This window comes from Mus caroli, unplaced genomic scaffold (genome assembly GCF_978045245.1).
Source record: "Mus caroli unplaced genomic scaffold, Mus_caroli_1 scaffold_9, whole genome shotgun sequence".
Taxonomy (NCBI): domain Eukaryota; kingdom Metazoa; phylum Chordata; class Mammalia; order Rodentia; family Muridae; genus Mus; species Mus caroli.
Window position 1 is genome coordinate 110,016,658 of NW_028227264.1, and position 25,163 is coordinate 110,041,820.

General features: G+C 40.3%; 1 protein-coding gene across 2 annotated transcripts in view; it reads right to left on the minus strand.

Annotated features, from left to right (window-relative positions):
• Nav3 (neuron navigator 3) overlaps positions 1-25,163 on the minus strand; it is a 751,750-nt gene that overhangs the window by 708,717 nt on the left and 17,870 nt on the right. The window contains exon 2 of one of the 2 annotated variants that reach the window (XM_029482744.2): positions 7,844-7,906. The exons of the other annotated variant lie outside the window; for it this stretch is intronic. The gene's annotated coding sequence lies outside the window, so the exon portion shown is untranslated. The remainder of the gene's footprint in view (positions 1-7,843; positions 7,907-25,163) is intronic. 2 annotated transcript variants of the gene reach the window in all.

Consider the following 25,163-nt stretch of genomic DNA (forward strand, 5'->3'; position numbering starts at 1 on the left):
CTGACTCTGTGAACAGTTAATTCTTATTTACCCTTGAAAAAGGAAAGCCAAGTTAATAAAGCCTTTCCGTAAGGGAGTGAGTTTTTAGCTAACAGAAACAGGAACTCCAAGTCACTGTCTGTTGTTGTTCTGAATTCATTATGGCTCATAAAAGGGGACGTCAATGCCATCAGAATGCCTACCAAACATGCCTGACTCTAGCAATTCTGCTTCAAGCATTACCTGAGGTAACAAAGCCTGGGGAACTTTATCTGCCTCTCACACACATTCCTAAACCTTTGAAATAAAAAGTGTACACGCACATGCACATGGCGAACGCAGGCGATCACAGCCAACTGACAGCATGAGATGAATCTATTACAAAACAGAAACCTGTAATACATTTTAATTAATTTAATTTGTTCTTTAACAATTTCAAACATGCATATGGTGCACGCACTGGTTACTCTCGCTCTGATCCTCTCATGACTCCCCCGTGCCCCATTCCTGTTCATTCCTCGACCCTTCCCTAGGAATTCCTTTCTCACATCCCCACTTGTTACGATTCATGACCCGATGGGTTTAACCAGGGAAAACTAAAACACAGTACCCGGAAATCTTTGGACTTGTCCTAACTTGGAGGGGTTATCCAATGGAGCCTGGTAGGTTCGGAAGTGGGTACACACCTGAAGACACTGACTGCCCCCTCTCCCAAAATCTCCCAATTGCCAATTAAAATATCAAGCATGTGTCCATGCAATAATGATTAGTGAAAAAAAGAGGCCATGAATTTGAAGATGTGGGGAGAGAATTTGAGGGGAAAGGAGAAGTGCTGTAATTGAATTATAACCTCAGAATATGTTTCTAATTTAAACCTTTTTTATAATGAAAAGTTCTTTCAGTCAATCAAATAACTGCATTCATCTCAAAGCAATGTTAAGACTCTTGATAACAACATGAAGTTGTAACTGAGACACACTGGAGTACCCCTTCCCTTCCTACCTTCATGGAATAGCTGTTTATTTAGGCTTTACCTGGTGGGCTGTTCCTGGTTGAGGGCTGATGGCACAAAATCAAAATCTTAACCATTCAAAGGTCAAAATAAAGAACATAGAGAAACACAGCAATGGTCCACCTGTGGGTAACAAGATCTACATGGCGCTGCAATGGAAGGTGAAATACAGAAACCCTGGAGTGTCTCTCAAGTGACAAAGCCAAATTCAGGCAAGCCCAGAGCATCGGCAAGGCAGGGGTTCCCCAGTGTCTGCAGAATATTCAGAGCTAGAATATTCAATCTGCTTTTTCAGTGCATCAATGTGTTTTTCTTTGCATAGACGCCAGAGCTGAGACTACAGCTCATGAGGCTTGATTCAGGCTTCACGAAGCTTCCTTTCATTTGCTCTTCTGTGTGTGTCCTCACTGGTCACAATAATACTTAGTTTCAAATGTCCAATGAAGATATGAGCTCTGCTAAGAAAGATAAACTAAATGTAACACCATTAGTATGAGTGCCGCGCATACATTGAATAGAATATACACAATGGTGTTGCGTGAAAATGACTGTGACCTAATTATTTTCCGACTCAAATTCTTGCCAAGTAAAACTGGAAAAGAGCAGTAGCCATTCCACACCAGGTCCTTCCCACCCACTGCTTAGCTTCACAAGGGCAGGCTGATGCAGGTGCTGAGAGGCCAGTGAAGCAAAACCAAAGAGCTGTTATTACAAGATGGAGCCTGAAATCATCTACCCAAAAGGTATTCACTCGGTCTTCCTTTAGCAGTCAGGATGCTTACATAGCGTAATACCAAACTAAATTCCAAAGGCTTGAAAGATAGATACGAGTTTGGATAGAGTTTTCTTAATATCAGATACAGCACCTCACATGCAGCGTGTTAGAAGTGTTTACTAAATTGAATGCCTTCCTCAGAAAGAAACAGCAAACTACAAAGTGAAAACAAAAATACACATGCCACACACCAATGACTCTGCAGGAAGTCACGCCTCTTTGTATATTTGTATGCATAGATGAGAAAAATGTAGAGATCACAGACACTGGCATTAAAGGTCACTTTGTACAAAACCCAGATCAACTACCTTCAGAGGGTCTTTGTCGTCTTTCCTGGGCTCAGCCTCATTGCCAATACAAGGAAAACATTTAACTACTCTGCTGATCGCCCTCAGGATTGATTATAAGAATCAATATTAATACCTACCAGAGTATGTATGTAGAGCACAGCAAAGGAGCCAGAAGTATTAGTCCCCTCTTTTATAGTATACGGCAGAATTTTCATTACATGTAAATACTATATCAAATGTCTTGGAGGATGAATCTAATGGAAAAAGGAAAATGGGGACTGAAGTGACAGGTAACTCTGCTTTTACAAGGGTCTATCCTCTGCAGCCAGTTGCTTTATTCCAGCCCATACAGAGTTCCAAACAGGTCCTTCTCTGACATCTGCTCAGCATCCTGCATGAAAGAGGTCTAGTTCATACTCCACAGTACAGCCCGTGGCTGACAGACAGTCCCCACCTGGTAGCAGCAGGACCCTGCTGTAGCCTGTCACTCAAGTGGGGTGGGAGGGTATAACTTTCTAAAGCCTGCTAAGTATGCATAAAGCATGCTGGTAGCTTCCTGGTAGCTGAATAGGCCCAATGATTGCCCCACCCGGGGATCCATCCCATATACAAGCACCAGGCCCAATGAAAACAGCAACAGTACACCTGAAGATGTTCGAAGCTCCGTCCTTCATTCCTTCCTGCCTCCCAGTGTTTTCAGCATGGCTGAGAAGCCTTAACAATGGACCGATCCTATCCATACTCAGATATGATGATTTAAAAGAACATAAGGATGGAAGCGTGTGCTGCAGGATTTCATGCTGGACCATTCTTACCAAAGGAAGGGAGGGCAGAAATGAAGTCTCCTTTATGACCCTAATGATTTCTTACCTCCCTTACGAGAGGATTGCCATAGTTACTGCCCTTGCCATTTAGCAATGGCCTTCCCGGTTGCTGGAGAAAAGATGTTAAAATTCAGTAATAATCATGAAAAGACTAACAGATTTGTTATATTAATGCATGTAGAGGTTTCCTCCGTGCGAATTAGGTCTAAATAACACAGGAAGCAATTGTGTATTAGATGTGCATACCTTCTACCATAAGTGTATTTAGCTGAAAATCCACATTACAGGAAAGACATTGTGGAACATGAATGTTGCCCTCAAATAATATATTCTTTCACTTACCTGTGGTTATGATTACAATTCTGAGGATGCACAATTCACCCTTAGAAAAAAAGATTGTTTATAAAAGCCCTGACTTTATATTCTAATTACTTTAAAACATATTCGTTGACAGTTTTTCCAAGGTATTCCCTAAATGTCTAAATCTATTTGTCATGTGAAACTGTCTCAAAACACTGTTATATCCATATAGTTAAAATAAAGTATCAGGAAATGTTATCCTAAGGTCTCTTATTTCTGGCAATTTTGTATAAATACATTGCATCAGATAGAACTTTTGTTTAAATATAGTTTAAATATAGCATAGGCTTCATCAATGTGGGGGTTAATTACATATGTCCATATATAACTCAGCAGGAAATGTCTCACTGTGCAATCTTCTAACACTAGCTTTGGCTTTTAAAAGCCAAAGCTACATGCTATTGTATTGTGCTGGTTGACAATGACAAGCTCAAGTCTATAATCACAAAATATTTCTTTAAATGCAATATTGTTTCCGCCAAAAACTTTGGTCTGATAATAGTCTGTTTCAATTCACAAAGACAATAATATCTCCGTATCAAATCTCTAGTGTCAACAGGTTTATGATCACACACACTTGACGAGCTGAACATTGTACCTACCCTTCAATAATGCCTGCAGTGTGACAGGGGGGTCTGATGGTTACCATAGTGATCATGTGGCAGCTTCTGATTGATTACCCTGTTCCCCGGGACTGTGATGGTCTCCCAGCTATACCTTCGGCAGCTATTTCGAATTTGAGAGCTACACTGTGATAAATGTCCACTATCTCAAAGATAGACTCAGCAAGTTGTAACCTTGGAAAGTGAGACCTTCACATGCAAACTGACTGCTTGGCCTTCCTTCTTACAATATAAAAAATAACAAAACAAAACAACAACAACAACAGAAAAAAAATGTGATCCCAAAGTCATGAAGAAGGGAGACCTGTGCCCTCTGACACAGGGATTGTTCTCCTTGGGGACTGTCGTTTCCAGAGACACTACCTACTGAATATTTAAACAGTCTGAAATTGACGACAGGGCAATGAATTCTGCCCAGGCTAGCCCCGACAACACATTGATTGCAAAAGCTAGCATGCGTCAAAGCAATTAGTAAGTCTTTCAGTTCTGCGGTGCCAAATACTCAGCCTAGTCAGAAAGTTATCACCACCCATCAATAAATTATGCCATTCATTCTCAACTAATTGACACAGTAGATGCCACCACACAGAAACCCAAAAAGAGCATTTTAGAGAATAAATGACACAGCTGGGTGTCCATTTGCCAAGCTTCAGAATAAAACATCAAAGGAACATGAGTATGTGCTTAAAAGGGATATAATAATAATAATAATAATAATATATAATACCTAGTCAGTTTTATCTGATATTTGCTTCAGGAGACAAACCATGCAGAACGCTGAGGATTTGCAGTAGAAATCTGTCAAACAACTAGCTGGTACAAAGATGTCAGCTGCCACCACTATCATCCTAGAAGTCATGACTGTATCATTTCACTTTGTTACATTGTTGCCAATTGTTCTTTCATTCATTCAACTGCATGATAACAAATGCCAGGAGAACACCGCCTTCCAAGCTCATCAAACTCATAAGCATCACGCACTAATTTGTATGTTAGCAAGTCCCACATGGCTTCCAGGTTATTGATCCTGCCATCTAATTCCCAAGCTTTGACATGGGGGATATTGCTTTTGGGATAAATAAAACTATCTCCACAATCATTTACATGCAGCCTCTAGAACTGCTTTTGCAGAAACCTTTTCAAAAGACGAAAGGCAACATAGTATTTTCATCACATAATAGGTCAGTGCAAATGAAGACCCGTTTTCTCTGTTTTGCAGCTCCAATGCTAAAGCTTAAACAGTAGGAAGGGAGAAAGGCAGTTTCTGATTTGTGGATTCATCAAATCTGTACAAGCCCTACCTATATAGTGCATTTATGTGCTGTCTATAAATCATTGTTGGTCTTACCAAAAGGGAACACAATACCAAGTGTTATTGTGTTTTACTGGTAGATGGGCCACAGGGGAAGATCAAATAAGGCCAATGATCTCTCATTATTCAACAACTAGAATACAGACACACGTGCAAAATAGTTTCAGGAAGTTCCTTCAAAAATCACATACACCAGCCAAGTATTTGAGAGGTGAACAGAGCAGGAAAAGGAGGCAGAAATTGATTGCTTTGAATTAGCTATTTGATTCTGTACTGAGGGGAAATACTTAATACATTACAATCAACTCTCTCCACCATCATATATACAATACGCCCCATAGGTCTTTATAACAAATGGCTACGTGCAGCAAGCACTGCAACCTATTTAATAGAACTTGGTCTGTGTATTCCCACGACTTAAAATTCACAAGCACCTCACAAAAGATCAGTTTCGGGTGAATACATTTTCATGTTTAAATCAATATACAGGAAAGAATTCACACCATCGGATTAGATATTAAGTCATAGGTCACCAGCATCTAGCATGGAATTTTTATTTTGAAAAACAGTATCATGTGTCTAAGATTAGGAAATAGTAAATAGTAAATTTACGGTTCACAGTGGTCTTCACCTGTGCAAACACAAATTAAGCAAATGCATGACATAAAGAGCAGGCTGTGCCTTAATTGTACTAATAATGGGTAACTGTTCTTCTCAAACAGGCTCACAATCACTACAACCCTCAAATGCTATAACATTGGCCCCAACATTCTTAGCATCTGGTCTTTTGAGTCCACTTTCCATGGCTCCATCCTATCACTGATTCGACTCCATCAACATCAGACTCCGACGCAAATTTTTCTCTAAGGACAGAATGAGGGAAAGAGGAGGAATATAGTACTTTTTAAAATCCTCTTTCTTCCTTCACACACCAAGCCAAAAACTCAGTGAAGCAAGTGACCAAAACTAGAATAGCAGAAGTCCCAAATGTGCTGGAGATGTAGCTTGGTGGAAAGGTGCTACTCTAGCGTGCTCAGGCCGCAGGTTTGATCCAAAGAACTACCAAAACCACATAAAATAGACAATGTCATATTAAAGAAGGGAGTCTGATGCAAACAAATCAAAGTATACTATATCTGTGCTTAATGGTATATGCCTAAAATCCCAGAGGGTATGCAAGGATGACAGACGATTCAACACTAACATGGGTCACATGCAAGATCCTGTCTCAAGAATGGGGGTGGGTGGGAGAAATGATACACAACAGCAAAGCTAGGAAAATCAACAGGGTGTGGTGCTGGTTGAAATGTCAGACTGACTACCAGAACAAGACAGAGAAATAGCGCCACATGGAAAGAGTACAGTGACCAGTGAGACAAGCCCAAGTGCAACATAATGAAGCACTTTCTCCCGTAAATAGTTAAAAATAACTGCATAGCTGTCTGTTTTAAAACCTTCATAAAGACCGACCTCATGGTGTTCAAAAATGACACAAACTGAATCAGAGGCCACAGTGCACAGGAGAGAGGTGTATGAAAACCAGAGAGATAAGAGTAAAGAGGCAGATGTCCTGGAGTGCCACAGTGCCTTTCTATACATCTCTAAAAGCATGATGTAAGTAAGGACGAAAGAACTGAGGAGCAGCTGGGCTTCAATTCTGAAACCTCTGCTTCATGAAAAGACACTACACGGAAAGCACAGGCATGGAGAATATACTTCCAAAGCGTATACTCAACAGAAGATTGTCATCTGAACAGTAAAGCACATTTTTTAACAGTCCAGAATAACAAACAACTCAATGAAGAAATGGGCTAAAGACCTTAATAGAAACCTCACAAAATACAATGATCAGGCTGTAAATAAGCATATGAAAGCAGGCATGTTTCAACAAGGGAGTGCAAGATAAAAACATCAACTAGATGCTACTACATACCTGATGGAATGACCAAAACCCATTCTAGTGACGTAGAACAACAGAAACTCTACCTTATCACTGATGGGGATACAGAATAATGCAGCCATTCTGGAAAATGGCTTGGAAGTTTTCTATAAAGATAAATACACTCTCATCATAGGACTGAGAAATTATACTCTGTTATCTACGAAAACTGAAGGCTGTGAAAAGGGAAAGCATGTGCACATTGTGCAGCTATCAAAGCTTGGGAAGGGCTACAGTTTCTTTTAGTAGGTTAATAAATAAAATATGACACAACCGAACAATGGGCTACTATTTAGCACTGGGAATAAATGAGCTAAAATATCACATGAAAAACTAACATGCCCATTTTCCCCAATCCTAAGAGGTTTCATGCTGCATAAGTTCAATTATATGACATTCACAGGGAGAGAGAGAGATACCGTTGGTTACCAAGGAGCGGGCAAGAGAGAAAGACATCTAAGGCCAGGAGAGGATTTTGGAAGCAGTAAGATTCTTCTATATTATGCTACTATCATGGATACAGTTTATATCCATTCATACTCATTGAATGTACACCACACTATACCATTCTGATGGGACCATTGATGATGGGGAAGACTTAAGCTTGTGTGCACATAGAGGGTACATTAGAAATCTCTATACCTTGCACTCCATCTATTAACTTCAAATTACTAAATTAAAAAAAAAAAGCCTACTTAAAAAGGCAAAGCAGAATATAAACCTACCGACCTTTTCCTGACCTCTGGTTCTGAATCAGCTCAATTTTTCCCCGGCCGAGTCCCAGAGATCCAGCTGGAAAAAGAAAAGAGTGTTGACAGAGAAGTCCCTGGCCTTCGACACCTTCCATTTCGGTTGCTCCTGTGAATTCTCTCCCTTCGATTTTCTGAGCTGCACAGTCCACCACGAGTTAACAACTGTCAGGCAGGCAAGAGGCACTGTGGCCCAGAGGTCAGCAATCTTATTAAAATCCCTATGCTGCCAGTGGGACTAAGTAATGCCCAGATAGCTCAGTGCAAGGCAGGGAGAAAATGATTGAAGAGAAAGAGTTAGAAAAGCCAGAGGGGGAATGAGAAAGAATAGGAGCTGAGTGAGAGAAAATCGTAGGGAGAAAACCACACAGTTCCACGCAGAGACAGGACCCCACTCCTCTTCTAAGAATATGCCAGTCGAGAAACCATTTTCCATAATTGAATTATCGTTGCAACTGGGAAATTCCCCTAAGATGGAGCACGATCTTGCACTTCGGTAATAGATGTCATTTTTCTGTGAATACACTGCCCACACCCAGAAGTACTAGGGTAGTCATCCTTTGGCATTTTGTAGACAAGTGCTAAGATTCTGCAAGTATGAAACATATTGACTTTTATTTTTACAATGGCAGTGTTCCAAGAAACAATGCACTCTGTCATATTTTAATGAACGTGAATCAGGCTGGAACAAATACACATGATACAATTCCTCATTTTTAAAATCTCATTTCGATATGCTAAATAGACAATGAGACAAACTTTCCAGCACGAAATCTCAGCTCCGTTATTGGAAGGTTATCTCCACACTACTTGTCATCGTCTAACTAATGGCGATTTTCAATCACTATACATTGAAGAAAAGTTTACTGTTAAGAAAAATCACTTGTCTCATAATTCACGCATCACTTATTTTGAGAAAAGGTATCTAGGATTGCAGCCATTTTGTATGCTCAAGTTCTGGGTTCATGTCATCCAGAGTTTTAAAATTGCTTATAACAAAAGAAATTATCAATCTAAAGATAGCAGAAGGGTAATAACATAGCCTGTGAAAAGTAGGTAAGACCTGTGCTTGTCAAACCTGAGGCAATCAACTCAATTCAAGAAAAAAGAAATATAAATATAAATGTATGTATATACTTCCTCTATATGCGATATATATATACATATATACCTTTGGAATATGATATATATATATATATATGTATATATATGTATATAGCAATAAGTAAAATACTTGGTTTAGAAGTTGTCACAGGAATTACATGATGGTGACATCAGTGAGAAAGACATGACCCATAAGGGCTTCCCCCTTAGCCTGTTGCTTAAGCTTCTGTTTACAAAGGTGCTATGGACAATTATATTACAGTGATCTGTAATGTTCACTGAGGAGGCATTTGTGTGTGTGTGTGTGTATCCTTGATATATTGACACATATATATTCTTGATGGCAATGAATGTAACTAGGCATTCTCTAGGATAAATTAGCAACCCAGTTACTTGCTGCAATGCTAACGCATCTACAGCAAAAGTTAAGTAACTAGTATTTACATCCTTCCTTCCAAAAATATGGCTTTAATCAAACGGAGCTCAGTAAATGAACCAAGAAAACGCTCTGAACCTTCGCTATGGCACCAAATGCAGTTTAAATACCTCATTTCCCTTTCCTGCTCCTAATCTCAAGGCTATTTTCCCCTGGCAGACAAGATGAAACAGAAACGGACTGAGCAAATACAACAGAAGAATTGGTTCCAGGTCTCTCAAATCAACAAGCCATTTCTGTGCCCCCTCAGCTAACATCACAGATCACTGTAATAGAATTGTCCATAGCTGTTTGTAAACAGAGGCCTAAGCAACAGGCTAAGGGGAAGCATGTATGGAGTATGTCTTCCTCACTGATGTTACCATCATGCACTTCCTGTGACAACTTCAAAACCAAATCTTTTCCTTATTCCCATGTACACGATACTTCCACAATGGCTCTAGGTAGGAAAGCTGAACTAGATCATTTCAAATTCCCTTCCAAACCTCTAACTTTGTGCTACTTGGAGATTAAAGTGCAACATGCAAGCTACATGCCAAATCAGAAGATTAAAAAAAAAAACTGACATTTTTACTCTTTCCTGGAAGGTAGGATGTATTCAAATCAATTTATTTGGAATTTAGCAAAGACCTTCTATGTGAATGATATTTTTGTATGTTATAGGCCTATATCAATAGACTGGCCAAAGCTGGTGCTCTCCTGAGCTTATACTGCAGTGTTACATTAAACCCACTATAAAACACTTCAACTATTAAGAAAAACTGAAACCATTCAAAATATTCATCTGGGGCTAGAGAGATGGCTCATGGTATAAGTGATTGCTATCTAAACAACAGTATTGAAGTTCAAATCCCCTGACCCCACATACATGTGGGTTAAGGATTGACGCCTACCTATAATTTGCAGTGATTTCTTCATCACATTCTACTGTGATTTTTGAGGCAGGATGTCTCACGTGAACCATAACTTGTTGATTCAGCTACGCTATCCAGCCAGCTTATTCTGGGGATCCCTTGTGTCCGCATCCTCAGCACTAGACTTACAGGTAGACAGTTACTCCAACCAGCTTATTCTGGGGATCCCTTGTGTCCGCATCCTCAGCACTAGACTTACAGGTAGACAGTTACTCCAATCAGCTCATTCTGGGGATCCCTTGTGTCCGCATCCTCAGCACTAGACTTACAGGTAGACAGTTACTCCAGCCAGCTCATTCTGGGGATCCCTTGTGTCCGCATCCTTAGCACTAGACTTACAGGTAGACAGTTACATGAACGCTAAGGATCCAGACTCTGACGTTCTAGTCACACAGGAAGCTCTGAGCATCTCTCTAGTACCAGAGTCCAATTCTGTGAGTGCTTCCCGGGTTATTCTGAGCCGGGCATCATTCTGGGGACCCCAAATACCTCATAGGCACTGACAGCGTCATTCAATTCATTTGTCATTAATGTGTGCCAGTTATGATGGGGGAAAATGGAGGTACAGTTCAAGGATTGAGTGTGTATTAGAGAATACACAATTACAGAAGCCCAAATAGAATTTTTAAATTATCATAAGATAAATTTTCAGCATCATGAAAATTTTTACTATACTTCATTTAATATTCAATGCCAGTAGTTGTAAATAAGTTATGTTATAAAAAAAAAAAAGTAAAAAAAAAAAAGTGTTAAGTAAACACAAAGGAGGGAAGAGGATTAAAAAGAAATGTCAAATAGCCAAAAGGCATCACAGGTTACAAAATATATCCTGGACCTAGAGGGTGGAATCAAGAGTGAATATGATTCAAATACTCTGTATGCATGTATAAAATTCTCAAAAATTAATTTAAAAAATACTGCCTTTAAAAAATTAAACACAACCTGCTGGGTGGTGCATGTCTTTAATCCCATCCCTCAGGAGGCAGAGGCAGGCAGATCTCTGAATTCAAGATCAGCCTGGTCTACTGTACAGAGTGAGTTCCAGCACAGCTAGGGCTATGCAGACAACTCCTGTCTCAAAAAGTAAACACATCCTGATTACAAAGATTTTTAAGATATGGGGCAATTTGCTTATTGGGGTCAAAGGAAAAAAAATGATACTTAAAAGCAGTTCAGCTAATACCTTCTCACAAATCCAAGTCCAAACATGAAGACTAAGTATCCATGCCTCCAGTGGAAATTAACTCAGCCTCGGGTTAGAAATACTCCGATGATGCTGAGGCACATGAACTTCCACACTAACCTTGGGAAAACCCTTACAGAGCATCCTTCATACCAGAGGTTCATTTTCTATCATCTTTAGCTTTACTGTCCCCTAAGAGAAAACCACTCACAGGAAATCTGCACATGTGTGCTTTTCCAACTTCAGAATCCACAGTTGTGTTTTATGAGCTTTTAAAGCTACAAGCTGTTAAAAAGAACCTATTTAGTGTTACTCTTGTGTTTGGGGCTGACCTCTTAGGACTGAGAAGCCTACCAGAGAACTTGTTAGAGGGGAAGACTGACATCACCCACTCTCAGCAGCTGAATCCTAGGCCAACGCTCCTTTGATGAATTGGTCAGTGAATGGTTCTTCAGCATTCCTGAAACAAACCCAGCTCAGGACAATCGTTGAGATTGGACTGTGGCATGGAAAGAAATGGCATAAAAGCACAAATGTGCACAGAGTTCTCAACCCACTCCATACTAAGTATATCCTATCAATAACTGTGCTCTGAGAAATCTGGGAGCTATCATTGCCTGATATTATAAATTTTAAAGTAGCAATGCTGTCTGAAACAGAGGTTAAACGTAACTCCAATGGTACACAGAAAAAAGGAAACTCTCACTTTAAAAATATCCTAGACAAATAATCAAATGTGAACTAACAGTTGGGACTTTTGCCACTTATTGTCATAAAAATGGACAGATTTGAGTGACATCAGTGTTCACTTAAAACATGTTCCAGATCAAGTCACTAGGTGAGGTCTCTGTAACCACAAAGTATTTCAATATTACTGCCCCATGTAAGAAAGGTGGCCACTGTGTCCCTAATAAATGAACATCTATGTATATACAAATATCAGAACTTGTATACGCAGAAACGATTCATTGTAGAGATGAAGCCTACTCTCCCAAGTAGCAACCTTCTTCTAACTCAGCTTTCACAAGGCTAAAGTCTCAGTCCTTACACTGGACTAAATTTGTACTTTCTCTCTAGTGAGGTAGCTCCTAAAATTCTGAGCAGAGGACATAGCCATGAGATGATGGGTCCCTGTCTGTTCTTCCTGATTTAGTGGAGGTTTCATCTCACAAACTGCTCTATGTTTGTCATAGATCCTCCCAACGTACTTTAGCAACCTACCTAGGCCAAGCTGCTTTGTTTCTTCATGCCTCATGTGAACCCAGAATATGGTCTTTACATACCTCAAAGCCTCCCACGACACAGAGTTTACAACAAAAGAGAAGCTAACACGTATTACTAACCGAAGATCAGGTGATGCCAACAAAATGACCTCAGTCCAGCGCCAGACAGAATAAAGAAAAGGCTCATGCAATGACATAGGCAAACCATCTCTCCCTGCGTTTATTATAACTGACTCTCGTTAGGCTCTGATCCGGTTTGTGCCCACAACATGCCTCATTTTTATAGCTTTACCAGAGCAACATAGATGATTTCTTTGTCTGCCCACAGCCTTGGGTGGTAATTTTCTAAAAGGCAAATTTTATATTTCTTTTCCTTTCTTATTTTAATCATCATAAACACTTATTTTTTTTAACCACATCATGCAGGGACTACATAACAGCGATAATGGCACCTACAAGAAAAAAAAATGTGCAAAACTGTTAAATTTCTGAAGCAAAGAAGGACTTTTAAAGATGCCTTTATGTGATTTCCTTCCTAAAAGAAATAGCTGAGTTCTGTGTACCAGGAAATGTATTTTCATTGGATAAATATGTCTTATATATATTCTACTTTCTCTAGCTCTTTTTAGTTCCTTCTTAGAAGTTACATACGCATAAGAAACTAGTTATTATGTTCATTGAAAATAAACAAAATCAGTACTTCGGTTGTCATACATATGAGTTGCTGGGTTTTTATTTTTCGCCCTAAACATAATACCCAAGTATTTCAAAACACGTTATAGCATTTTGGACTACTATCTGTTCATTTCCCACTAGGTCTAATTTTGTATGGGCAAGGAAGAAAATTATTTGAAATATTTAAATTAAAGTTTATAATTGAGGGTCCTGTTATCAAGTTGCCCTAGCATATAATTCTTTTGGCAAACAAGATAGAAGGGTCCATTTGCATCCAACTTCTTTTCTTAAGATTATATATTTTTTCTAACCAGAATGGTACATGCTACAATATTTTTCCAAAATGTCAGTCTATGTAGAAAATATTAAAAGGAGAAGAGAAGCATAAATTTCTAACAGATGGGACATGCAGAATCTTTACAAAAGATTAACAATACATGATTCAGTGACATCCTTACACAAATAACAGCAACGAGTAGACAACACAGAGCAGAGACACTGTTCTGAGTTAGAAAAGCCCCTGAGTCAGCTAAATCACATACATAGACTGACCACTAGCACTCATGGGGTTGTGGTCAAATACTCAGAAAGCCAGCCCAGCCAGGACTAAGTCTCAGAGTGCCTAAGAGTCCTGAAAGGCTTGGGTTCTGCCTACTCAGTTACTCAGATGTGCTGTCTGTCTGCTCTTCTGGATTGGGAAAAAAGAAAAAAACAACTAAATACCAAATAATAGCTTGAATAAAGATATATGCAGGAATCATTGTGAAGTAGTCAATTCCTCATGAAGAAAGTCTCATCACCATCATCATCGTAACAAAAATAACAACAACAATAATTAATAATAATGCCAATGCAATAGAGGGCAAACAAGAATGGAGACCAATTTTTCACCCTTGCTGTAAAAGAAATGATTTCATCAAGTGATCAAACAGGGTGTAATGGTCCTTGCCCAAATACCATTGCTTCAATTTATTTTATTTATTTAAATATTTCATTAATTATTTTATTTAGTTACATTTCAAATTTTGTCCCCCTTCCTGGTTCCCCCTCCATGAACATTCCACCTCATCTCCCTCCCCTTCACCTCTAAGAGAATACTCCCCTACCCACTCATACCTCACCCCTCTAGAATCCCCCTTCTCTGGGTCATCAGGCCTCTACATGACCTAGTCCAGTGGAGACTTCAATTTATTTTTAAAGGTTTTATATATAGTGAGACAAACAATGACCTTCTTAGGGAACCAGGGGACCAGTTTCTTCAGCTAGGTTCTTTCCTTAGTAACATTACCAAGTCACTTGTTTCTTCAGATATAATTTTATAATTTTAAGATGAGTAACCTGCTTATGTCAATATGTTCTGCAGTATGTCTAAAATGCCCAGAGTCCCTTTATAATTACTTCAATGTTCTTAAATGAACTATGGCAAAAATAAAACATACCTTGCAGTGTGTATATACAGTTACTACTGGTAGGCTGCTGTCTAGTCATCCCTTGAAAGTGATGGTCACTTCTCCCCTTAAGGCATCTCCAGAGATGTGGTATTCTCCCTCAGAATTGCCCTCACATACATAGAGGAGGGGATGTTTACAACACTGTGCAAACTGCTTGAAGAAATGCATGCATGGAATCCTGGGTGACACATACCACAAGAAATGCCATTTATAAGATGCAGGGAAGATGGTAGAGACAGCATAGCAGGACATACTAAAGAGCAAAGCCTTGAATCAGCCCCTTTAGCTGAGTCGCTGCCTACTGCCAAGTGTGTTACATGGAACAGGAAGATCTAGCTTTGGTTTCCACTTCATGATTAGTGCTCTAAAGCATAACTTCCCAATGTATTGGGGAAAATAATTTCCCATTGTATCCATGAGAGAGTCACAGATGCTCACATGGATCAGGGGCCCCATCTCCCAAAGCAGAGGAAGAGGCAGGGGCGGGGTGGGGGGGAGAATCAACTGTTTTCTCCACTGCTAGATTTCAGAGCCTTGGAACACAAGACACTAGTCTATACCTCACAAAGGGGAATAAACATTGGATCATCATCAAAGTCTCTTAGTTTTTAAACAACTCCCCCCCAAAAAATCAACTATTCCTCCTGAAATAGAAGGAACATTCTTCTGGCTACTAAAATATAAAGCAAAATCAAGATTGAGGATTTTGTTCATATTCTCTCCAGCTCGCTATGGACCTGGAGGGCATCATCTTGAGTGAAGTAACACAATCACAAAAGAACTCACACAATATGTATTCACTGATAAGTGGATATTAGCCCAAAACTTAGGATACCCAAGATATAAGATACAATTTGATAAACGCATGAAACTCAAGAAGAATGAAGACCAAAGTGTGGACACTGTGCACCTTCTTAGAATTGGGAACAAAACACCCAGGGAAGGAGTTACAGAGACAAAGTTCGTAGCTGTGATGAAAGGATGGACCATTTAGAGACTGCTGTATCCAGGGATCCGTCCCATAATCAGCTTCTAAACGCTGACACCATTGCATACACTAGCAAGATTTTGCTGAAAGGACCCAAATATAGCTGTCTCTTGTGAGACGATGCCGGGGCCTAGCAAACACAGGAGTGGATGTTCACAGTCAGCTATTAGATGTATCACAGGGCTCCCAATGGAGAAGCTAGAGAAAGTACCCAAGGAGCTAAAGGGATCTGCAACCCTATTGTTGGAACAACATGATGTACTAACCAGAACCCCGGAGCTCTTGTCTCTAGCTGCATATGTATCGAAAGATGGCCTAGTCGGCCATCAATGGAAAGAGAGGCCCATTGGACTTGCAAACTTTATATGCCCCAATATAGGGGAATGCCAGGGCCAAAAGAATGGGAATGGGTGGGTAGGGAAGTGGGGGGCGCTATGGGGGACTTTTGGGATAGCATTGGAAATGTAATTGAGGAAAATATGTAATAAAAATATTAAAAATCAAAAAAAAAAAGATTGAGGATTTTGTTCATATTCTCTCCAGCTCGCTATGCCCCACACATAAAATTTAAATTCTTCTAAAGGCTATTTATTATCAAGGAAGCATTGTGCTGTTGATGGATACCATACAAAATGTTGAACAAGAAGAATTCCCACTTCCATGTGTTAGTCTCACCTTTCCAGGATATGTCAGATACACTGCATAGGATTAATTAATGTTATTTCAAAGGCTATTTAAGGGATGTAGATTATTGAAATATATTATAATGCTATGATATTCTCCTCCAAGAATATGGATTTAATCATCTGCATTCTTTGCCACTGTCTTAAACACAGTCACACAAGCTAGAGATGAAACACCCATGAACAAACATCACAGTAGCAACTGTTAGCCCAGCAGCTTCTCTTTATACAAGCTACAGATGAGGGGAAGGTCAGCAGCATTAAACAATGTGATGACTTTGAAATGTGTATGGTGGAACACAGCTATTTATCAATATGCCTGACAAGAATACAGTGAGAGCCCATTTCAGCTAGCCTGAACGGTGGCTTTATATCACTCTTTCCAGCAGTAAAGCAGACAGAATGAGTATTACCAAGTTGTTATGGTAACTAAATTGTAGCTGGTTCCATAAAGCAGGAGCTTTCCCCATCCCAGGGTCTGTGTTTAAAATGCAGCACTACTCAGTGTCTCTCATCCATATCAGGCAGCGAGTAGTCAAGTCCAGGTACAATAAGCCACGCCAAGAGTAAACTCCACTTGAGTGGGCAAAGCAGCTTTCATAAGACAAGAGAGCAGAGAGGCTCCAGGCTAAAGGCCTTCACCTATTGAGCCCCGGAGCTGTGTAATCATCACCAAAGATACTTCCTTCTCCAGCCCACTTCAACAGTAAGCACAACCTAATCGTCTGAAACAAAACAAAGATCTCAGAAAACAGTCCTTACAAGCAAACCCTTGGGGAGAGATGCATGGACAGTGCGCACAGAGAGAACAGCATCTATGACTGCAGCTCTGAGTCAAAAAGCATCCTGTTGGAATCCTGCTGATCCCTCTCAGACACTGTGCAAATGGGAGGAAGAACTTCTTTCATGTAAGCTGGCCTGCACTACAGAGCTAATCCCTAAGGGACTGTGGAGTGGGGTCAAGAATGGGAATCCGCAGCACACAGCTTGGATTTCAATCTTGTCTGCAGCTGAATAATGACATCGTTTTAGTCAGGTTGTTTAACCCCTGTGAGACACAGAGCCTTCAGCTGCTAAGCTGAATACCACCTACTTAGAGTTGTAAAGATGATGAAAAGTATCAAGCTACCTGCAGTAGAGGGGAAACAGGATACATTGTATCAAGGTTCTGTATATGGTTACTGTCATTCTGGCACTGGTAGTTGCTACCATCTGGGTAGACAAAATGATGGGACACCCCCCCCCCAAAAAAAGGAGTGTACATCCTAGTATCTGGAACATGTGACCTTTCATGTCAACAAGGACTTTGCAGAAGAAGCTAAGTGACATATCTTAATATAAGGTTATCCAGGTAGACACATGGTAATCACTCGTATCCCCTTAAAATATAAAAACCACATAGAAGAGGATATAGAGACCAATCAGAGGCAAGAGAGAGAGACAACTGGGGATGACGCTGAATCATTTAAAAATAGAAAAAGGAACCATGTGCCAAGGAAAGTAGGTAGCCTCCAGAAAGAAGAATACCTGTGAAGAGAAATGTCCTGGTTCTCCAGAAGGCAGGCAGCCTTCCTGACATGACAGCTTCAGGATTTTGACCTCTAAACTATTCAACAATGATTTTTTTTTTTTGTGGCTTTAAACCACTATAGGTAGTAATTTGTTACAAAAGCAACGGGATGCTAATGATGTACCTTATTGCTGATATTAAGTGAAAATTTGGCACACAGTTGGCATTGGGAAGCTGGTGGCTAATGGATTACCTCTGAGGGAATAGCAACTCCTACCATACTCAGTCACTGGCTGTAGCGGATATGTCTTGCCTGCAGGATCTGTGCGCCTCCTGCTGCATAGCAAACAGCTGGAGATGAGTCCGGCCTCTAACCTTTCATTTCAGATGAGCAAACCTGAAATGGAGCAGGTAAGTCAATGAACCGGAAAGAGAGGTGCTATCCACCTAGAAGCAGCTGGATTCTGAAGAGGAGCAAGCCTAAATGGCAGTATCATTAGCCCAAGACTGACTTATACCTCAAAGCCAAGGAAAACTGTAGAACTTCAAAAAGAAATCATCAAAAAAAAGTCTACTTGCCTCGGGTCAGGTCTTCAAGTCCTGAGCCATACCATAATAAGGTCATCCCATGTAGCCCAGGTCAAGACTACAAACACAAAAGTTCAAATGCCAATAACATAGAAACACATGAGGGATTATAAAAGTGCTCTCTCCTTACTCCTTCCCCAGTATGCATGGAATATTGTGCTATGTTTTGGCTCTGAGCTACATCACTAACAAGGGAGGAGTATTGGGTTTATGCTACTTCTGTAAGAGTGTAGGTTCCTGCTGCCTACATGCAACCTGTGTAGAGAAGAGATGGTTCTAAATTAGGAAGAAACAGAGGGGAGTGTGTGCAAGAAGATGGATAGGACTCCTACAATTACGAGCAGGAATGGTTAAGAATACAGAAAACTACCATAAGCAGACGAAAGTGTTTCACCACAAGCTTGACAGCCTAAGTTTAATCCCTGAAACTCGGTGTCTATTTCTCACACCAAAAAAAAAAAAAAAAAAAAGCTGAATGCAGTGTCTTGCACTGTAATCCCCCCAATAGGAGGTAGAAGCAGGAGAGTCAACTGGTGGAAGCTCAAAGCTAGCTACCCAGGAGGGTGTGGGTGCAATGCAGCAGAAAAAGGAGAGTGAAGGCATTAACAAGCAGGAAGAAGAGAGTTCCCAAACATTGTCTCTTGTCAAACATGTGCTATAGCAAGTGTACCATATGTGTCCACACACATATTAATCTGAAAAAAAATAAATAAATGAAAAGAGTACAGGGGAGAATCCTATGGTAGATCCACTAATCATCACACTGGGAGCTCAAGAGGCAAGTCAGCTGTTAGTGCCTTTGCACACAGTCAGCAATTCTGAGAATTACCATATTGGTATAGCTTATGCAACAGGGTCTCAACACCAGCATGTCTGCCCTGGTGATTATGTAGAGTTGGGAAATAGTTCTTTACTATAGCGATGCACAAGAATTTTGAACTGGAGAAATTTCTTGTAAAACCAGTGTCTATGTCTCACACCTAAATTACAATTCTTCAGCTTCGAGGGTTTTGACCAGGAGTCCCTGGAAAGGACAAAAGAAAAGCAGCGTCCATCCCAAGCTCATCCTCAGTGTAAGGATTCTCAAGTCTAAGGACTGTGAACTTTGAGTTAAGAAGCAATGACACACAATGTCAAGCCCAAAGGATGCCCAGTTCTGTCCGATTTCATCCCTTCCCGTCTGCTGGGATTTGCAACTTTCTAGACCTGGAGATTTGGCATGAGCTCAAAATACCAACATTTTCAAACCTTGCCTCAGATTTTACTAACACAGCATCCCTGAGTCATGGATGCACTGAATGATCAGAAAAATGAATCCTGCCCAATCAATGCTTCAGATGGCATTTCTATTTGTTTTACATGTGGAGCCTACTGAAGGAAGATGACATGAAAACTGTTAAAATGATTATTTCATTTCTCCTAAAGGTCAAATGGCCCTGATGTCCAGGACAGTCTACAAAATCATATCCACGGTGAAAATACATCATATACTCAACCAGCCTAGATGTCTGGGCACCGCCTGTGGGCCATGTGCATATGCAGTTCAGCCTGTGCTAGGAAGGTTTCCCAAGACACTTCCTATCATACAACATCTTTCTCTTATGAACTAGAACATGGTATACTCAATTCCTTGCTTTGGTTTCTGTTTGTTTCTGCCACAGTGGGAAGAATTCCATCATTAATAGCACTTTGGGGTTAAAAAAATCCTTAGATATTTTCCCCTTTTGTTATAAAACTGATTCTTTGCTTTATATATTAATGAAGTAGAGTAATCCTACTTGTCTGTAGGATCCTTTGAAATATGAAACTATCTTTTTTTCTCCACTGAATTACAAATCTGAATCTAAAAGGCAAAATTCTAATGATTTTCCAGAGATAATTCAAAGAACACAAGAATTTCCAGATTTTTCAGTTTCATCCTTCAATGACATATGCAGCCACTTGAAAATAATATGAAATTCAATATAAAGTTTGCCATCATTTTTAGCATAAAATGTGAGAAAGGCAATTCAAGCCTTCCCAACAAAAAGTCTGAGGAACTCTGGGTATGCATTGTCTGCCTTCTTCCATCTTTGGGAGTATTGTAAGTATTCCCAGACAACTCTTTATGACAGACACTTCTGACCTGCCAGGACAGCCCTGAAGATGACATCATATGTGTTGCATGAAAGATGTCCAATGCCAAAGCTAGGGAAGATGGGAGCCAAGTTCCATCCCGCTATTAACATCTCAACAGGTTTTCTTGTTGACTACATTTGGGGATTGCTAGATGGTGTTAAGTTAGATCTCATTCAGGATGAGACGAGGCATAACCACACAGCTGCTGACCCAGCTAAAACCTTAGTATAGCAGTCACATGATGCAGATTACTGTCTTCTGAGCATTACATGGTCACTGCTCTTCTAAAACCAGACCAGCTAAGTTTAACTACACAGGAGGTTTAGGGGCATCCTACCAGGCAGGGGAAATATAGGCATGAGGAGTTGCTGCAGCCCTGCACAATAGGCTCCTGGGTGAACTGGTGTAGCTCAGGAGGAGATGCAGCAGATAAATGAGACCTCTCTGCTCCCACGAATACATAATCAGATAACCATTTCTGGTGGATACAGATTCGTCTTCAATGGATAACGCCACTCTAAGCTGCCCGTACTCTTGTGAGTAACTTCAATTAACCCCAATTGGTTCACTAAGGCAGATTTCCATGAAATCATTTCTTTGAGTTAGCACAGGTAACCTGTATGAGATAAATATGTGTTTATAAGCAGCTCCCCAGGAAAAGTCAATGCAACAGCATTCTGACAGCCAACCAGCACCCTGCAGAGGAGATCCAAATGCAGAGAGAAAAGAATTAATATACAAAGCCCTTGATCTGTGTACTCCAAGTACTGTCTACTTTCTGGTTCACAGCTGCACGCTATTGTAACACAAAAAAAAACACGTTAGCCTTTGCTACATTTCTAATGCACACATAAAATTTAACAAATGGCAAAAGACAAATTAAAGTAGAACAAGACACATGGTGATTTTAAAAAGTGCTAGGGAGAACTGTACCCTATCTTCCAGACTGGAGTGGTATGCTCAACTCTTGTAATGTTAAGAAATACTCATTGTATGTGCTCAGTATAATAGATGCCTAACTGAGATATGATTTCCTTTGCAACTCAGGCTGCATCGTAAAAAGGAAGATGGAGAGATTATTTTACCTTGGTAACATTATGACTATTGAATTTGCTAGCTTAACGCCAAAGCCTATGAAAAAATTTATCTGCATTTCTGTCTTAGCTCCAACACTACCCTGCTTGTAACAGCACCAACACTAACTGGCCCTCCTGAGTCCTGAGCCTCAAAACACACACACATACACACACACACCAGAGAGAGAGACATTTAGAGAGAGAGAGAGAGAGAGAGAGAGAGAGAGAGAGAGAGAGAGATTGATGTAATATATACACACACATACATATGCCCATACGTGAGTCTGTGTGTCTGACAAAAGATCTTTTCAGGGGTTTGGGTAAGATTGGTCACCATAGGCTCATGAGTTTGAATGCTTGGTTGTCAGTTGGTGGACTGTTTGGGATGGAAATGTGACCTTGTTGGAGGAGGAATGTCACTGGGAGTGGACTTTGATGTTTCAAAAGTCCATGCAAGGCCCAGCCATCAGTCTGTCTGTCTCTCTCTGTGTCTGTCTCTCTGTCTCTCTCTGTGTCTCTCTTTCTGTCTCTCTCTCTCTCTCTCTGTCTCTCTCTGTGTCTCTGTCTCTCTCTGTCACACACACAACCCCACACACACACACAAACACATACACACATATAATCAATAAAGCTTTCAGCCACCTTTCCAACACCAATCACACATGTGAAAGTGCAGGAGCAAAAGTTGAAGCAGCTCCGTGCATGAATAGCATAGACCTTACTAGTGTGGCTTCCTCTGAGGACGGTTGTGCCAGAGATGGGGATTACTAAGGACATGCACTTACAGAACTATCCCTCCCCAGTCATTCATACGGCAGAAAAATCTACCCTACCTCATATAATTAACTGATTAAAAGTGGTTTATGATTGAACTCTAACCAAATGAGCTTGCACTGATTGAAGGACACGTTTCAACACTTCCATTAACAATGGCTGTACTTGGAATAACATCTTTACTCAAGGAGAGAATAAAGTACTATTTGTATAATACTAACACCTGTGACAATACATCCAGCTTTATTAGCTCACTCTGGGACCTGAAAAGCATCACACATGAGGACACTTTAAGTCATCGGTTTCTAAGGACAATGGGTAAATTATTCACAATGCTCAATTCTAGTAAGAATAAGAAAACAAATTGTGCTTTATCCCTTTGTGATATATTGAGACGTTGTCTTTGGTAACTAGAATCCGCAGTCACTACTGACTTGGCAGAACCCTGTTCTAAAGATGAGACGATCCAATCCATCTGGTGGTGGGAAAGGGTGCTTCCTTTGAACTCAGTACTCACTAAATGAACAAGTGAATCATTGTCTCCTTTCCCAAGGACTCCTGAACACTATCATTAACTTTAAAATGCATACTTCTCCTCCCAATACTGTACAGACAAGGGAATACCTAGCAGTGAGAGGCCATACTAGCCTTTCTTGATCAACAATGAATTTCTTAGTCATGAGTAGCAGTTCCAAAGTCTAGAGATCGGTGCTTCTGGGTTTGAATTCCACACTATCAGCAATCACCTTCATGAAGTTAAATAAACCATTAACCCATCCTCCTAGCCCCACTTTAGTTACCTGTGAACTGATGACAAATGCGTGTAGTATGTAGCTTTCTAATCTGAATTGATCACATGCTATAAGACTTAGAGAAATATCAAAGGGAAGATACAAATACAGCTGATAAACAGGAAAGAATTCCTTATTCGTATTAAATGACTCTGAGGACAGTATTCCTTTATAGTTCCACTGGTGATTTTTTTTCCTAAGCCAATTTGTAGAAACTGGAAATGATTTGACACATCTCTTGTACCTTAAAAGCTCCTTTGGATTGTTTGTAGCTAGAGTTTATAGAATAGAACTCGAGCACTTTCATTCCTTAGGCCAAGCAGATTCCTTTATTAGCACTGAGAGACAGTCTGATCCTGCCTATAGGCGATTGCAATTTACCCCCTTCCCCCGGCCCTGCGTTGTCCCAGCTGTCTATCATGGCAACTTGGTTCAGTAGGGCTCTTGAAAAGGAAAAACAAAGAAACACTTAGAACAGATAGTGAATGGGTTTGGTTTAAAAGTCACATTAACCTTTAAAATGACAGGCGGGTAGAATACTGTGTAATTTTACCTCCTCGTACATAGCCAATCAATTATCACTAAACTGCCGATCTTTTCCCTCTATTTCAGGGTCTAGATTAATGGTTCTTAAACTCCCTAATACTATGACCCTTTAATACAGTTCCTCGTGTTGTAATAACCCCCAACCATAAAATTATTTTCATTGCTACTTTGTAATTTGGATACTGTTATGAATCATAAAAGGATATGCAGCCCCTGTGAAAGGGCCATTCAACACTATAGGACTCACAACCCATGGGTTGGGAACCACTGATTTAGAGGCCTTCAAATCCTCTTCCTATCATACACCAGTGGTTTGTTTCCTCTAGAAAGACCAAGTTAATCCTCCCTGGCCCCATTTTATCCTCCCTCAATCAGACAAAGCCTCAGTCTCCGCATGAAGTACAACCCTTTTCACTAAGGTGGCTACACACACAAGGAACAAGCTGCATGTACTAGAATTCTGACCCTGAAGTCATTTGCCTACATAGTGTTCCAAACCAAGACAAAAGCCAGTTATTTAGAGTTCCAAACCTGTCCAAACTGAGACGCAAGCCTGTTTGGAGATTATCATGTAAATGGGGTTGTTACTGCGCTGAGTATGACAGTGGGGGGGGGGATATGAAACACTGCATGTTTCAAGAATTAGAACCCAGTCAATATATTGTCTGCTGTATAGACACTGAATTTCAATGTATTCTTTTGCTCTATCAAGGGAGAGAGAGAGAGAGAGAGAGAGAGAGAGAGAGAGAGAGAGAAGAAGAAGAAGAAGAAGAAGAAGAAGAAGAAGAAGAAGAAGAAGAAGGAGGAGGAGGAGGAGGAGGAGGAGGAGGAGGAGAAGGAGAAGGAGGGAGAGGGGAAGGGAGGGAGGGAAGAAGGGAGGGAGGGAGAGAGATACACACAGAGAGAGAGAGAGAGAGAGAGGGAGGGAGGGAGGGAGACGTCAGAACATCAGGCATATGGCACAAATCCTAATACAATGAAAGCAGAGAAGATATATAATGAAACCTTTTCCTGTCTACAAGATCATCATTCTAATACATGGAATTCACTAATTCTCAGGTCCAGCTTGTCCTTCAAACTTAGGCACCTAACAACACCTCTAAGAAGAGGCTCAGAATGTAAATGAAAGAAGCCGCCACAAGGTGGTCACCAGTAAATTGTGACTTCTGTTTTCAGATTTAAATACCTTCTAGAGAGCAATAAACTGCTTTATCAAAAAAAATTAAACTGTAACTCTAAG